Genomic DNA, 17,991 nt, shown 5'->3' with positions numbered 1-17,991 from the left:
ATCTATGCAAGCAACATTTGTCTTCATTAAAAGAAGTGACATATTTGCATGTCTTTCTGTGAAAAGAATGCTACATACCACACATCAGACAGAATAGAGTGGTATAATCAGGTATATTGTTTTTGCAAAGATAGAATAAAATCATACATATATATATGATTTGAGAAGCAGAATTACCTGGGAAGATGTGTATAAATCTACTTGTTTTTCATTTCTGTTTATTTGTTATTCTTGTCCAATTGCTTTTCCTAAAGACTTAAGTTAGATTATTACCTAAAATATCTATAGACCAAAAGACAGTTAAAGAAGAAAATATAAAAAATGAGGAAAGAAGAAGTATTCAGAAACATAGACCAATAATGGCTATGATTTAGCAAGAAATTTGGTGTTGAATTCTTTGCTGCCAAGGCTAAAAAGGAACCTTGACAAATGAAATTATTCTTTCCGTGACTATAAATTCAATAATATATATATATATATATATAGTTAACATATCAGTTTTTAACATAACAAACTTTATTGAAGATAAGTTCTTTTGTGGTTCCTGATTCTATAAATTCTAAATATTCCCTCACCATTTTAAATCATTTTCCTTTTAGATTTCTCCATGTTTCAAATGTCCATATATCCCTATATGAGTGTGTATTCATAGTAATTTTTTTCCTAACTTTTCCCAGCAAAGTTTTCTTTGGATGAATTCTTTAGTTTGACTCTTTTGACTGTAAGTGTCTTCCTGAATTTTCACCATGAGGCTGGAAAGAGAGTAGAAGGGCAACAAACGTGGCATTTGTGTTTGTCTTCTAACACACCAGTCTCCCACACCACATTTTACTTGAGAGAACAAAATTGAGTAAATAATCAGTCATATAAAATTTAATGTTCTTTTCACAGCAGCTTATTTCTGCTGCAATAAAGTGAAATTGACTTTCAGGAGAATGTGCACGAGGTCACCAGATATCTGCTCCACATTATCCTCAGACCTTCGTTGTAGGCCATTGTGCACCACACAAGTTACCGCACCTTGAATAATAATACAGCAGTCTCATCAGCTTAAAAAGTCTTCAGTGTGTGTGCATGTGTGTGTGCGCCCATGTGTGTGTAGTCTCCCATGACTGAAATTTAATGGTTTTTATAAAATGCCAATAATGTATAGATTAATAAATTGGAAGCAGCATTTAAGCCAGAACTATACATAAATGCATTTTGGTGCAAAGTAATGCTTGTTGTAGTTTTTGGTTTTCAGTTGCTAAGTCGTATATGACTCTTTTGCAACCCCATGGACTGTGGCACATCAGGCTCCTCTGTCCATGGGATTGTAATGCTAAGGAGACCTATTTCCCTCAGTCCTCTTACAGCTTCTTTCTTTTGTCCCATGAATAAAAACCATCCTAGATTATGTACTCATTTATTTCCTATGTGGAGATGCCTCCCAAAGTACTAAAATTTATTCCCAGATATCTAAGTCCAGTTTAATTTAGAAGTTCTAGGCATCTCAATTGCAGTTTCTTCCAGAAGTAGTTCCATTTTCATTAGTCCCTATCAACCACATCCTCATTTTCTTGGTTACACTGATAGGAAAATTCTCATGCATCTTTGCTTCTTCATTCTCTGCATGTGTATACAATTTGTCACTAAGTCTAGACACTTGAGATTTCAGAACACCTGTCATGTGATCATTGCCACCATCCTCGGCTGGGCTAATATTACCTTGTGCCAACACAGTGACTGTAGCTTCTGAACTGACCTCTTTTCTTCCTGTGTTCCTGCTTTCATATATTCTATTGTTTTATTCGGGGGTTACAGCAGATTATGCTTGGACACTTAAGTTGTCTTTGACAGTAGTTTACTTAATACAAGTTCACTGTGGGGATTTCACAAGCCAATAACATATAGAGTAGTATCTCTTTGTTGTTCATTCACTAAGTCATGTCCGTCTTTTTTTTTTAATTTCTTTAATAAGTCAGTAAAGAAATAACATACTCCAAAAGATGATAGGTTAATTGCATTATTGTTCCAGGCAAGGGAAGATTACAGAATAAGGTCCAAATTGCATTGAAGTGTACCTTTTCTATAAGGTTGATTCTTCAGAGAGAAAGCTTTGCCAACCAAGAGCTGATGTCCAGCTGCCAGCTCCAAAATAAAAGCTCCTTGTTGCTGGAGCATGTTACTAGGGAACAAAGTGTCATGTTGACCAGCAAGACGAGCTCATTTGTGGCTGATGCACTGCTTGTAACCTCACTGCAGAGAGAGGAACCCCTTTACTAGGGCAAGAGCTTATGTCACAAGATCCTCTGAGAGCTAGATCCTCAAAGGGTAGGTTTTTCCCAAACCCGATTCTCAGATATTCCTCACAAATCTTCAGCTTTTATAGTCAAAATGTCCTCATGACATAATTGCTTCTTTGCCTGTTCTTTTCCATAAACCCCCAGTGAGACCTCTGAGCAGCTGACTTTATCAGTGACAGGAGTTGAGATAATGGCGTCCATATTCCACTTCACTCTCATATCAAAACAACTTTAAAAACACCTTTTTTGGTCTTTGCCATAAATGTGGATTAAAACAACTTCACTGAAGTTATACATACATTAGTTGATTTGAAATGTCAGAGTGACACACAACACCTCTATACTTTTTCCAGAGTGATCTTATTAAAATCTGTTCTTATCATTGCATACCAACATTCAGGTCTTTATTTTCTCCCCATTGCCTACCAGGCCATTCATGACAGCAGCATTTTATCCAGGCTTACCTTACTTTCGTCTGTTGCTCACGAGCATCTTGCTACTCTCTTGATCTTTCCTTCTGCATGTGTGCATGCGTGTTCAGTCGTGTCTGACTCTTTGTAACCCCCTGGACTATAGCCCACCAGCACCACTGTCCATGGGATTTCTCAGGCAAAAATACTGGAGTGGGTTGCCGTTTCTTACTCCAGGGGATCTTCTCCACCCAGGGATCAAACCTACATGATGTTTCTTACCCCACTGTGGGGAAAAAAAGACTTTTCTATTCTCTTCCCCTTTCTACTCTACCCTACTTTCTTCTGTCTAAATAGCTTTGTCTACTCACCCATAATATATTTCTAGATCTGGTTACCATTATCCAGAGATAACAGAAACTCAAGAGCTCCATTAGGACTAGAAATTCTACCAGAAGCAGAAGTCATGAAAAAAGATAATCTGCGGATTACAATAGTTACTCATCAAACTTTCTTAGCCTGTTCACATTCTGTGTCTTCACTCAGAAGATTCGCTTCAGATGAGTATTGCTCAGGCATATATTAGTTACCAATGGCTGGTTAAAGTAAAAATAAACAAACAAAACTTTAGTTTTTCTACTGATGAGGCCCACAGAACTGGCATGAAGCTGAAAATCAAAGAATTTTATTTCAGAGAATGTCTTATATTGTTTTATCTTTCATGTATATCTTGTTCCCAGTGGGAATCTGTTTTATACCTCTTTTGCATCCTTCACATTTATAATGCTCACTTTTTAGTGGAATAAAATTAATAGACTCACCATAATAGAGTTACAGGATTTCATTGTCAATGATTTTTCTAAATGCTCGGCCAGATACCATATTATGTTGGTTGCTTTTGTATGTGGATTGTACTGATTGAACCCTCTTTCCGTATTTGCCGATATTTGACCATGTAGAACGCAGTAAACATTTGTTGCAAACTTAATTTGTGCCTAAGCCTGTTTCACTTAATAATCTTCACCAGTTTAACTAGTTCTGAGAAAAGTTGGGAAGTGAGAATTTCTGCTATATTTACATTAACAAAAGTCTTCAGTGATGAAATTTAAAAGTCAAAATTTGCATATTAATTTTGGGATTTGGTAGTGTTTCAGGAAGTCAAAAAATAAAGGTAAATATTTGGAAAAATCAACTCTGTGCCTGTAAATGTTGTCTATATCAAGCTGAGCCTTTTTTGACATATAAGTAAAAAAGAAAGGAGTCTATTAGTTGTGATTTAGTCAATATTTGTATTTCGAACCAGTAGCTAGAGAAAATAAAGCCTGGCTGAAAGATAGCCTCAATATTAACCATGAACCTCTACCATGGGAACATAGTACAGTGATATTTTATGGGTTTCGTCATTTTTTAATATTAACATGAACTGTCACATTGAAATTCTGTCAGTGACTTAGTGTAACACCTTGTATTCTTCCTCATTGTATTGACTTTCCCATGTGCTTGTTCATGTTATTGTGTATCTTATCTGTAAACCACATTTTGTCCCAATTATTTTAGAAGATAACTGCTACGGAAAGTTTTACAGGCCATCCTCTTCATATATAGTGATTTGGCCTATTGTTTCATCAATCAAGTTTAATGAGTTATTTAAAAATTGTTCAAAGCAATTTCTCAGTCATTTCAAGATAACTCTGTTCCCATGAAAGGTAATTTAAAAAGTCATACAACTTTAGGGCCATGCAAAAATACAAAAATACATACATTAGGAATGTAGATTTCAAAGGATTTTTAGAGGTTATTTTTTACCCTCCCACCTATGGAAACATTTTTCCTTTACTATTAGGGACATACACTTTTTTCTCTTCCAAATGTTTCTAATGTTGAGGACCTAATTTCTTGGAAAGAAAGTACTAACATTGAATTTAATTATTAGAAAATTTTATTTTTTAGTTAAACAAAATCCAATTCCATAAAATTTCCATCATTTATGGGAATGGCAGCTATAGATAAAGATAGATAGATAGATAGAGGTGAGAATCATTGGAGAAAGTATAGAAAAATGCTTGCATGGGAAATACTTATGAAAATAGTTAACATTTTGAGTGTTTATAATTTTCTGGCATTATTCTGAGAACTTTATACCTAATATCTAAATTAATCCTCATAACCCCTGTAGTGAGAAAGAATTATTACTCCTATTTTACAGAAAAAGAAGTAAGGTATAGAAGGTTATTATAGCCAGTAGAAAGTTCTAGGGCTTCCCTGGTGACTCAGAGGTAAAGAACCCAGCTGCCAATGCCAGAGACATGAGTTTGAACCCTGGGTTGGGAAAATCCCCTGGAGAAAGAGATGTCAACCCACTCCAGTATTCTTGCCTAGGAAATCCCATGGACAGAGAAGCCTGGCTGGTACAGTCCATGGGGGTCACAAAAATCAGACATGACTTAGCAACTAAACAGTAGCAGGAAGTGCTAAAGCCAGAATTCAAAGCCATGTAGCCTGGCTCCAGAACATTCACTCTTATCCAGCTCTTTAAAGGGTAGGAAAATACAGTATTTTCTGTTATTTCCTGTGGTTGTTTAACATCTCTGACTATGTTTAAGTTGGAAGAGCTTGCCATGGCCATCATGGGGTGCTTTTTCTTAGGGAACAGAGCATGGCAGGTCTTGAGAAGGGTCCTGAAACCTTCACTGTCACTGGTCCATCCCAACCCTGCCCCATTTAAGCATTGCCTTCATGTGTCTTCTCTGGAACTTCATGTAGCAGCCGGACACTGGGGCCAATTTGCCTTTATTCTATTTTCTATGCTGAACACTTGTGCAGAAACTGTGACAAATACATTGATCTTAATATTGTCAAGTCTTTGTGAAAAAACATAATAATAATCAGTTTAAAAAAAAATACAGCTAAGTAGGTAGAGAGTGAGCCCTGAGAATTAGAAAGGAACTTCTCATCTAGAAATAGGGCATATCATTTCCACCCAACTTTCAATGGCCAGAACAAATGATGTGGTCCCAGCAGAGACCCAAAAGTGTAGATTTCTTTGTGAATTGGAAGGAAAAATATCAAAAACAAAATATGGTGTATGCCAAGCATTGTCTCTGTCATAGTCTTTGTGGAACATTCCTCCAGTACCAAAACCACCTTTATATCTGTTCTCTCCAGTCCCCTTTAGCTTCTATGTTCTAATGTAGATTCTGGCCAGTTATTAATGGATATGAGTTTCATTGCATGTTGCATAAGTATGCTTGAGGCTTTAGTACTAGTTAGACTTCCCTGGTGGCTGAGACGGTAAAGCATCTGTCTACATTGCGGGAGACCTGGGTTTGATCGCTGGGTCAGGAAGATCCTCTGGAGAAGGAAATGGCAACCCACTCCAGTACTCTTGCCTGGAAAATCCCATGGATGGAGGAGCCTGGTGGGCTACAGTCCATGGGGTCGCAAAGAGTCAGACACGACTGGGTGACTTCACTTTAGTACTAGTTATAGACCAAATTGTATATTAATGCATTAATCTTTGAGATAAAAAGATGAAACACCCTTTTCTCCCTATGTCTTCCTCTTGCCCATGGAAACATTTTATTTTGGAACCTCCTCACCACCCACTAATACCTTCAAAAGTTAATTGAATTGTAAGCTGCTAATGAATTCAAAAGCCTTGTCAGGGACATTTACATGAGTGATTTGAATTTTTCAGGCGCTTCTTATTTATAAAGCCATCTTTGCTTTCTGAAATCCTTTTATATTTTATTTTAAGTAAGTCACAGAAAAGAGAACAAGATTCATTTTTGTAGATTTTATAATATGTACTTATATTTTTAAGGAGTTATGAGATAGGGAGAAGTAATGGTGCTGCCTAAATCCCTAATATTTTATATAATTATCATATTAATAATATATGGATATTATCTTAAATATGAGTAAATTCAACCTCAGAAAAATTTAGCTGGGATTCAGATCTAAGTCTTTCTGATTACCACACCTGTGTATTTTTTACTAAACCACATGACTTTTTGGCTAAAATTTCTATGGTTCACTTTGTGCCTCATTCTTATTTTTTTATAACACTTGAGTACAGAGACCTAAATTTTCACTAGTACACAGAAGTAACGATACAGGTTTATAAATAACTTGTTACATGATTGTATGCCAACATTCTCATTATGGTTATTTCTTGCTCATATTCTAGCTGACATCTCATGCATAAATAGTCACATCTGTCTTGGCTCCAAAATAATGATACATATGATAAAATTTGTAACAGCTCTTGAAAAATATTCTCATTTAATACAGTAACAGTAAAACATGAACTAAAATAAAGTCATATGTAATACAAAGCTGCCAATTTCCAAGTAATTCAAATTTAATTTCATCTTTGGAACTGAATTTAAGAAAAAAAAACTATTAATTGTACTGATTTGATAAGCAGCTAGCATAAATATCAAGAGTTACATGAAATGCTTGCTTCCTTTGACTTTCAGATGATACTCTTCTGCATTTCCTCTACCTCTCCTCCTTGCCACTTTGGTTTCTTAAATATTGGTGCCTGTTAATATTCATTCCTGGGCTGTCTTCTTTTTTCTGTCGTAAACACTTAATGTCATAATTACTAAACATTTCATTAATACTTTGTGATAATAATTTCCAAATCTTTATCTCTAGTTTAGATCTTTCCTAAAATGGGTATAAGTATACTTGAGTAACTTGTATTTAAATGTAGATGGTCATTAGTTATCTCAAATCCTTCATGCCAACTGAAGTCAATATTTTTATTCTTAAAACTGTTCAACATTCTTTGTCTCAGATATAAGTAGTATCAAAATTCACCCCATTATAATGTAAGAGATCTGATGTCACCCTTGGCTCCCCCTCCTATCACATCAAATAATGCTCAAATTTGTCAGCTCTGACTACCTTATAATGTCTGTCAAATTTCCACCTCTCTTTCAGACCATTTTGAACTATCAGGATTTTTCTCAAATTACTGTAATTGCCTCCTTACTGATATTTGTCCTATAAAACTAAATAATTGTATATAGTTATGAGAGGGAAAGACTTTGGCAAAGACACAGCAATATCAAAGTAGATGAATTTAGCAAAATAGAAGATCAAGGAAGAGATTCATATATATATATATACATATATATATATACACAGACATATTAAAATTATACTATAAGCTGTACTATCACATCAATAAGTAAATTATGTACTTTTAAATAAAATGCTATGAAAGGCTGACATGGCTAGCTGTTGGTTGGCCAAAAAGAAAAAATATACCATGACTTCTCACTATAAAAAGTTTAAATTATCTAAATGTGAAAAAATAGCAGAAGAAAGTACAGCAGTCTATTTTGATATTAGAGTGAGAAAGTTCCTACTAAGCAAAGAAATGAACCTCAAATTCATAAAAAACACTGATTGATTGATAGGTTTAATTATATAAACATTTAAAATGTCTATAGTGAAAGGCACCACAAATAGAGATAAATTTAAGCATTAAACTGGAAGCAAATATTTGTAACATGTGACAGATTGTTATTAACCATAATAAACATATAAATAGCTCATGAAAATCAACATAAGAGCAACCAAATAGAATAATAGCAGAGTTGTCAAAAAGTATGAATAACTTATTTATAGAGAAAACACACATGACTAAAGGAAATATGAAATGTGCTTCTCTGGCGGCTTAGATGGTGAAGAATCTGTGTGCAATGTGGGAGATATGGGTTCCATCCCTGGGTGGGGAAGATCCCCTGGAGAGGAGAATGGCAACCCACTCCAGTGTTCTTGCCTGGAGAATTCTATGGACAGTGAAGTCCAGTGGGCTACAATCTATGGGGTCACAAAGAGTCAGACATGACTGAGTGACTAACTATAGCTTTCATTGAGCCTAAACTCCCATTCTAGAATATGTTGCTCTCTGCTTAAGAAACATTTAGATCTCTTTTGTTTTTTGATCATTTTCCTCATTGTGACCTCATTAAGTGCATGGGTATTCCCTACATAACTTCTTTCACTACTGATGAGTAGCAGAAAGTTTAATTGTTAAAGAACTGTAATAATGTCAATGGATGATTTCTTTTAATAGGACATACATGGAGTGTGTATAATTTTTCATCATCTTAAATAACTTTTCAAGTAATTGGGAAACAATTTTATTCGGGAATAAAAACCATATTCAACCCAAAGGTACAAGAGTTCATTGTAACAATAATGGTATTAGTAGAGTTTTATAAGTATAATGAGTCAGGTGTTAATTTGACTGATACTCTTGAGGTTTTTCTTCTCTATCAGTTCCTTTCTAGCTTCAAGATTTTCACATTACTCTCTAAGTCAATAGCAGAACTATAGAATCCAATTTGTTCTCCCTTCTACTTCTTACCTTCAATCATGATAATGATAATAAGAATGAAAAACACACTATTAGATAGGTAATATTAGTATCTCCATCTGAGGTGAATAAGTTGAGGCTCAGAGATATTAAATATCATTCCCACACAGACATGAAGTACATGATGGTTCAAGGACTCAGATATAGGTCTCTAACTGTAGACCACTATACCCTTACATAGTAAGACATACTGATACACTACTACCATAACATTCCCTTCTATTTGTTATTTACTCATGCTATTTACCCATGTTTAATAGGGTAAAATTAAACATGGCTTTAATCATCACAATTTTGCTCCTTGTTCATCTCTGCATATATAAATCTGTGATGTACATTTGATACAATGAACCTATACATTGTCATTAATTAAAGCTTTAATGCAAACATTATAAAAGGAGGAATAATACCATATTTGTTTGGTGACCTAATCTAAAACTTTGAAACAATTCAATAAATGTTCTCTGATTTTAATGATTTATTGTTTGTTTAAAATAAAAATGTCATATAATATCAACATTGCGGTTGACTTTGTTAGCTGCTGAAGAGTTTGTGGGCATGAAAACTAAAGGAAAACATGAGATGGTGCCTTTGCCTAGTAGATGCCTATTCCTTAGATAAAGAAGGTAATCTACCCTTATTTGCATAAGCCATTTCAAGTATTCTTGAATTTTAATTTGGAATTTTAATTGGAGCCTTTAATTAAACCTCCCCATAAAGCATTTAACAGACTGGCTCTTTAAAGGCATACAGATAGCAAAATAAAGAAAATCTGATTTCTGTGCTATACCCAGCTTGAGTTTTCACCAGCAATGCACTTTTAGTTTGAAGGATCATTGGAGACTCTTGTGTATGTGTGTGTGGGCATATTTGTGTATACATTTGCTTTTTTATAGGGAGAAGGGTACTAGAATATTTATTTATCCATTTCAAATCAACCACCCGGGGCTAAATTTTCTTCAGCTTAAAGTTCAGAAAAACTCCAAAGATTAGAATCTGGTTTTGAGCAAATGTTTACCTGGGTAATCTGCTTCATCTTTCTGGTCCAGAACTGAGCCTGTCTTGTAAGATTTGAGCTAGTATCTAAGATCTTGTGGGAAAATTAAAGCCCAGGGGGAAGAAGTTTCAATGTTAGAAGCCAGTGAAAACAACAAATCAACAATTTATTTCCATATGAGAAAAATAATTTCTGTGTTAGTTGGTAGAAAAAGACACCAATAATCAATTATATATTTGAACTTTACAGTGATTGCTGAAGCCATTTTTTTTCTCTTTCCTGGAAAAACACAGCTTCAATAGCATTGCATTTTCTGTATAAATGCTCTTATTCTGTTTCTAGTTACCTTATAATTAGACATTTATATCTAGATTGGAAGTAAAAGTGAAATAGTCCAAATAATCATTTGACAAGTAAGAAAACTGAAGTCAAGAAAGGTTGTGGTTTTTTCCATGGAAGTTGTTACATTTTAGCTGCATGTGAACTAGCATTCAGATCTCTTAGTCTCCATTCATAGCTTCTTCCCATTGTACCATGAGCTCTAAATTCAACATTTATGACAAAGGAAATTTTAAACACCGCCACTTGCCATTTGGCATTGGAGACCAAAGCTTGAGTCAAACAGATTGAAAATGAACTAGACTGTGTTCAATAGAATTTCCATAATAGCAAAAAAAAAAAAAATCACTACTATGTACCTGGAGACTAGAGCAGTGCTTAGCATAGGAGATGCTCAATTAATATTTGTTTGAATAGTTGAGTAAAAGTGACCAGTGGACCATGATGCCCACCACACTGCTTGGACGAAATCCCAGGCTGTTGAGGACACTCCAGGGGGAAAGATACTGTATTCACTTGACTGGAGGAAATGTCAGCATCTGCCTATCTGCCAAGGGTACCTGCTTACAGTAAGTTTGTGTGCATTTGCAGGAACTTGTGAGTCTCCTATTGAACATGAACAGGAGGCTGATGAGTTCCCGGGAACACCCACAAATCTCCCTACTCATTTCTCCTGCTTTGCCATGGACAGTATGCTCTGACTGGCGCTTCCTGCTCTCCTCAGCGCCTCCACAAGTTGAGTAAAAATTTAAGTTCTACACAAAAAAATTTAATCTTGGAAATGTAAAGTAGTTCATGGAGGCAAGTGTTATTTCATCAGCTCATCATGGACACAGGTGGGTTTCCTGGTCAGCTCCTCAGGTGAGATGTCTGGTGGACAGAAGGTCTCTTCTAGAGTAAGTCTTGATAATATCTTTGTAAATTGAGCAGATGGTTTATAAGAGCCATTTTAAGTGATGTCCTTCTGGTTTTATAAGTCTTCAGGTATTCAATGAAACCAGTGCCAGTACTTATATGAGTGAGAATTTATAGACCTTGTAGGAAAAGAAAAAAATGAAAAATTGCATACTTATGTATAATATTAGTATTTCCCTAAACTCTTTTCTGGGTTGTATTCAATTGGACTTTTTAAAATCTATAAATGTTGGCAGTGTTTTCAGTTTTTTTTCCTGAGAAAGTATTTCTTCTGTTTGTATTCATTTGTAGTATCAAATTATGTAATTACTTATTTATATTTTCACTATTGTTTAGTGGGCTGTTTGGCATTAATATTTACAGCATGAATCTGTTTTTAAACTTGTTGAAGTGGACTTTCATGGAACTACACAGAGGTGATCCTTTTATTATGGTTTGAGTGTGTGTTTTGCTAAAGCACTTCAGTCATGTCTGACTCTTTGTGATCCTATGGAGTGTAACCCACCAGGATTTTCTGTCCATGGGATTCTCCAGGTAAAAATACTGAAGTGGGTTGCCATTCCATTCTCCATAAGTATACATAATTTTACTTATGGTATATTTTAAAGAAGGGTGACAGACTTAAATGTTTTGAAAGGCAGTGTAAACAAAGTTGACCATATGTATGCAGCATTAGGGAGCAGTAGAGACTGTAACTAATATGACTATGTCTAAAGACTTTCAAATTCAATTGTAAAAGATAGATACCTAAGGTTGTAGGTTGCATTTCAGTTGTAAAGTTTATCCCAATGATTTTCTTTATTCCTCAAAATTTTATTTTCTTAAGAGTCAACTAAATTCCTTACAAGGAAGCTCAGATTATTTTTTGGTTCCTGTTTTCTTTCTAAAATAGCATGTGGCTTTTATTTATTTTTCCAGTTAAAAAGTTCAGATTTGGAGCTTCCTTCACCTAGGATTACTTCAGTTGATTTTATTATCTTGGCATAAATATGGTCAAATATTTAATCTTTTGAAAGCACATTTTTCAGACAAAAGTACTGTCAATCACTGGTCAGTAGGTCTCCTTTTCATACCATCATGATTGGGTATTACAGTGCTCAGGCTTTTCCGCCCATATATGTGTTCCTAAAACTGATTGCCCTTGTGAGACAATACTGCTGACTGTGACTTAGATAAAATAATTGGTGGGCCATCATGCTTGTAGGGTGCTATAACATGTACTCTGAAAAGCTTATTATATCAGAAAGCAGCAAGGTGGCAGAAATATCATCTTGAACATTCATGTTTTAAAAACTTTTTATTTTATATTGGAGTACAGCTGATTAATAATGTTGTGATGATTTCAAGTGAATAGCACAGGTACTCAACCATACATACATGTGTGTCCGTTTTTCTCCAAATTCCCCTTCCATCCAGACTGCCGCATGACATTGAGCAGAGTCCCATATGCTATACAATAGGTCCTTGTTGGTCATCCATTTAAAATATAGTAGCGTGTACATGTCAGTCTCAAACTCTTTAACCATCCCTTCCCCCCAACCTTCTTTCCTGGTAACCGGATGGACCTAGATATTGTCATACTGAGTGATGGAAGTCAGAGGGAAATATCATATGATATTGCTTATATGCAGATTCTAAAAAGAAATGTACAAATAAACTTATTCACAAAACAGAAACAGACTCACGGACTTGGAACATGCACTTAAACAAGTCATCCACTAACACTACTCTTTAATATTAGTAATAAATTACTGGTCACTCTAGGTTAATATCAGATACAGTCAGGACATAGTAGTTGAGAACCACTTTACTGGATATAGAGTTTGTCCTGATGCCAACAGTTTTCTTAGGCCAGTGACAAGTTATGACAGATGATTGCCTTCATCCAGGGAGCACATCTAACCCTTGCCCCTAATAACTAGAGATAGCAAATTTTCACTGTCTTTTTCCAAACACAGATCAATACCATGAAACTTGTAGGTCAGTTAACTTCAAGTCAACAGACATCAATTGGGCATCTATTTTCAGCTGTTTTGCCAAATTTGGGGATAAAAATTGACAAGGAGAGTGTCTGTAAATCAGTGTGCACTATTATTGTAATACTATATGGTATGTCGATCTCACTCACCGAAGATCATACAGAAGGCTTACCTCTTGTCCCTACCCTGCCCTCCATCACCTTAATGCAATGGGACTAACTCTCCATTATAATGCAATGTGACTAACCCATTGGTGAACAAATCTTAAATGTCTGAAATACTAGAGATCCTCTTCGTTTTAAGAGTCTGCATATTCTATTATCTCCATCCTTAATATGAAGGAGCTCTGACTTCTATTTTTCTCCTCCATTTTTCCTCTTTTAATATTCCATTTAAAAGTATTATGTTGAGTTTATTTCACATTACCCAAGTAGTAACTCCTAATGTAGCTTACATGTTACTTCACAGGAAACAAAGCAAGTTGTTCTGTTATCTTTTTTTTCATGATACTATTTAAATGTGTGCTCTTTGCCTGTCTTTCACCTCCGAATCAGAACCTCTACCCTGCCTCCCACCCCCAGAAGCTTCAGGAGAGCTCTTCTTAACCCTGATATTGTTTTTATTGACTGTGCCATTTAATTATGGGCTTCCCAGTTGGCAGTAATGATGAAGAACCCATCTGCCAATGCAGGAGACGTCAGAGACACGAGTTCGATCCCTGTGTCGAGAAGATCCCCTGGAGAAGGGCAAGGCAGCACACTCCAGTATTCTTGCCTGGGAAATACCATAGTCCATGGGGTTGCCAAGAGTCAGTTAAGCAACTTAACACACAAAGAATTAGTGAAGCAACATAGCAATCTCACACGCACTAAGTAAGATATTTCAAATAATCTATTTTGAAAGCCCAGTAGTTACAGGCATTACTACCATCTCAACAAGTAGGTCACAGTGCACTACTGATATGGATACTGTGATTCCTCATCACTTTTCCATTCAGACCTACTTCACTTTACCTACCTTTAATCAAAAATTTCAAAAATAATTCTCATAACGAAAAGCTTTGGAAGGGCATAATGGAAATAATTTTCATTTAGGTAAGAAAATTATCTGGTATAAGGATATTGGGAACAGCAGAGCGGATTCCGTTCCTGTAAGATTTCAGTTGCCAAAGTTGACATTAGCCCTGAGAGAAAAATCTCTTCCTGGAAATACAAACTATTTGTGAAAACTTTCAGCATGACCAGGCATAGCTGAGAAAATCAAAGCATTTACATTAAAAAGAGGGACCAGAGTAAAACTTTAGAAACCCAGATCTTCTCAAATGAACCACTTCTGAACTTTCAGTTCAGTTCAATACAGTCGCTCAATCGTGTCCGTCTCTTCGCGACCCCATGAATCGCAGCACACCAGGCCTCCCTGTCCATCACCAACTCCCGGAGTTTACTCAAACTCATGCCCATCGAGTCGGTGATGCCATCCAGCCATCTCATTCTCTGGGGTCCCCTTCTCCTCCTGCCCCCAATCCCTCCCAGCATCAGGGTCTTTTCCAGCGAGTCAACTCTTCACATGAGGTGGCCAGAGTATTGGAGTTTCAGCTTCAGCATCAGTCCTTCAATGAATACCCAGGACTGATCTCCTTCAGGATGGACTGGTTGAATTGCCTTGCAGTCCAAGGGATTCTCAAGAGTCTTCTCCAACACCATAGTTCAAAAGCATCAATTTTTTAGCGCTCAGCTCTCTTCACAGTCCAACTCTCACATCCATACATGACCACTGGAAAAACCATAGCCTTGACCAGATGGACCTTTGTTGGCAAAGTAATATCTCTGTTTTTTAATATGCTATCTAGGTTTGTCATCACTTTCCTTCCAAGGACTAAGCATCTTTTAATTTCATGGCTGCAGTCACCATCTGCAGTGATTTTGGAGCCCCAAAAATAAAGTCTGACACTGTTTCCACTGTCTCCCCATCTATTTCCCATGAGGTGATGGGACCAGATGCCATGATCTTAGTTTTCTGAATGTTAAGCTTTAAGCCAACTTTTTCACTCTCCTTTTTCACTTTCATCAAGAGGCTTTTTAGTTCCTCTTCACTTTCTGGCATAAGGGTGGTGTCATCTGCATATCTGAGGTTATTGATATTTCTCCCGACAATCTTGATTCCAGCTTGTGCTTCTTCCAGCCTAGTGTTTCTCATGATGTACTCTGCATATAAGTTAAATAAGCAGGGTGACAATATACAGCCTTGATGTACTCCTTTTCCTATTTGGAACCAGTCTGTTGTTCCATGTCCAGTTCTAACTGTTGCTTCCTGACCTGCACACAGGTTTCTCAAGAGGCAGGTCAGGTGGTCTGGTATTTCCATCTCTTGAATAATTTTCCACAGTTTATTGTGATCCACACAGTTAAAGGCTTTGGCATAGTCAATAAAGCAGAAATAGATGTTTTACTGGAACTCTCTTGCTTTTTCAATGATCCAGCAAATATTGGCAATTTGATCTCTGGTTCCTCTGCCTTTTCTGAAACCAGCTTGAACATCTGGAAGTCTTGGTTCAGGTATTACTGAAGTCTGGCTTGGAGAAATTTGAGCATTACTTTACTAGCATGTGAGATGAGTGTAGTTGTGCGGTAGTTTGAGCATTCTTTGGGATTGCCTTTCTTAGGGATTGGAGTGAAAACTGACCTTTTCCAGTCCTGTAGCCACTGCTCTGTTTTCCAAATTTGCTGGCATATTGAGTGCAGCACTTTCACAGCATCATCTTTCAGGATTTGAAATAGCTCAACTGGAATTCCATCACATCCACTAGCTTTGCTCATAGTGATGCTTTCTAAGGCCCACTTGACTTCACATTCCAGGATGTCTGGCTCTAGGTGAGTGATCACACCATCATGATTATCTGGGTCATGAAGATATTTTTTGTACAGTTCTTCCGTGTATTCTTGCCACATCTTAATATCTTCTGCTTCTGTTAGGTCCATACCATTTTTGTCCTTTATTGAGCCCATTTTTGCATGAAATGTTCCCTTGGTATCTCTAATTTTCTTGAAGAGATCTCTAGTCTTTCCCATTCTGTTGTTTTCCTCTATTTCTTTGCACTGATCACTGAGGAAGGCTTTCTTATCTCTCCTGGCTATTCTTTGGAACTCTGCATTCAAATGGGAATATCTTTCCTTTTCTCCTTTGCTTTTTGCTTCTCTTCATTTCACAGCTATTTGTAAAGCCTCCTCAGACAACCATTTTGCCTTTTTGCATTTCTTTTCCATGGGGGTGGTTGATCCCTATCTCCTATATAATGTCACGAGCCTCCATCCATATTTCATCAAGCTCTCTGTCTATCAGATCTAGTCCCTTAAATGTATTTCTTACTTCCAGTTTATAGTCATAAGGGATTTTATTTAGGCCATACCTGAATGGTCTAGTGGTTATCCCTACTTTCTTCAGTTTAAGTCTGAATTTGGCACTAAGGAGTTCATGGTCTGAGCCACAGTCAGCTCCCAGTCTTGTTTTTGCTGACTGTATAGAGTTTGTCCATCTTTGGCTGCAAGGAACTTTAAAGATGAGCTTATATATAAGATGGATAAACAACAGGTTCCTAATGTATTAACACAGGGAACTATATTCAATGTCCTGTAATAAACCATAATGGAAAATGATACAAACAAAGATATATATATATATATTTCAGTTATATTTGTGTGCGCTCAGTTCCTCACTTGTGTCCAACTGTTTGTGGCTCTGTGGACTTCTCAGTCCATGGAGTTTTCCAGGTTGCCATTCCCTGCTCCAGAGAATCTCCCTGACCCAGGGATCAAACCGCATCTCTCCCGTGTCCTGCATGGGCAGGTGCATTGTTTACCCACTGCACTACCTGGGAAGCCCTTCAGTTATATATATGTGTGTGTGTACACACACACACACGCACACACACACACACACGCACACACACACACGCACACACACACACACACATATATATTACTGAATCATTTTGCTATGCAGCAGAAATTAACGCAACATTATAAATCAACTGTATTTCAATAAAATAAAAAAAAAAATAAAGGTGATTTTAACCTCAGAGTAAATTTGAGACATTATGTAGAGAGAAAATCAAAGACCTTCTCCTGTACAACTAGTTAAAACCAAAATCAAGCAGTATATATCTTCCTTCAATTTGGTTAAAAAAGAAATAGCCAATACAAGGAATTGTGTGACTAAATATGATATATTCTGTGCAAGAACCCCGTGGCACATACTTGTTCCTGGAAGCTTAGAATCTAATTAAGGTTTCATTTGTCATTGTCTTCAAATCTGAAGAAGCCCTGTCTTTTTAATTAAACTCCAGTAACTCAGGCACTCCTGCCTACTATAAATTAATTGTCTCTTCCAATTGTTCTTTCTAGGAGGACTGCACTGTTTTAAAACTCCCACAAAAACTTATGTTTTTCTCATATGTAATTTTAACTTGATTCACTTCTTTCAGTCTCAAATTTTCATCCTAATCATAAATATTAACCAATCAACTCTTTCAAAAATTCTAGAAATGCCTTTGTTTATATCAGTAGTTGTTATTCTCTGTAAGTGGTTCACTTTTCCCACTGTATATTTTACTTCTGAGTTTGGCTAAAGGCTATGTTAGTAAATTGAAAGCATGTTACTCTAGCAGAAAAAT

General features: G+C 36.2%; 1 protein-coding gene across 6 annotated transcripts in view; it reads left to right on the top strand.

Annotated features, from left to right (window-relative positions):
* LINGO2 (leucine rich repeat and Ig domain containing 2) overlaps nt 1-17,991 on the top strand; it is a 1,346,710-nt gene that overhangs the window by 323,296 nt on the left and 1,005,423 nt on the right. The window lies entirely within an intron of this gene.

Source organism: Odocoileus virginianus, chromosome 18 (assembly GCF_023699985.2).
Source record: "Odocoileus virginianus isolate 20LAN1187 ecotype Illinois chromosome 18, Ovbor_1.2, whole genome shotgun sequence".
In the NCBI taxonomy this organism is placed as follows: Eukaryota; Metazoa; Chordata; class Mammalia; order Artiodactyla; family Cervidae; genus Odocoileus; species Odocoileus virginianus.
This window is presented reverse-complemented; position numbering and strand designations above follow the sequence as displayed.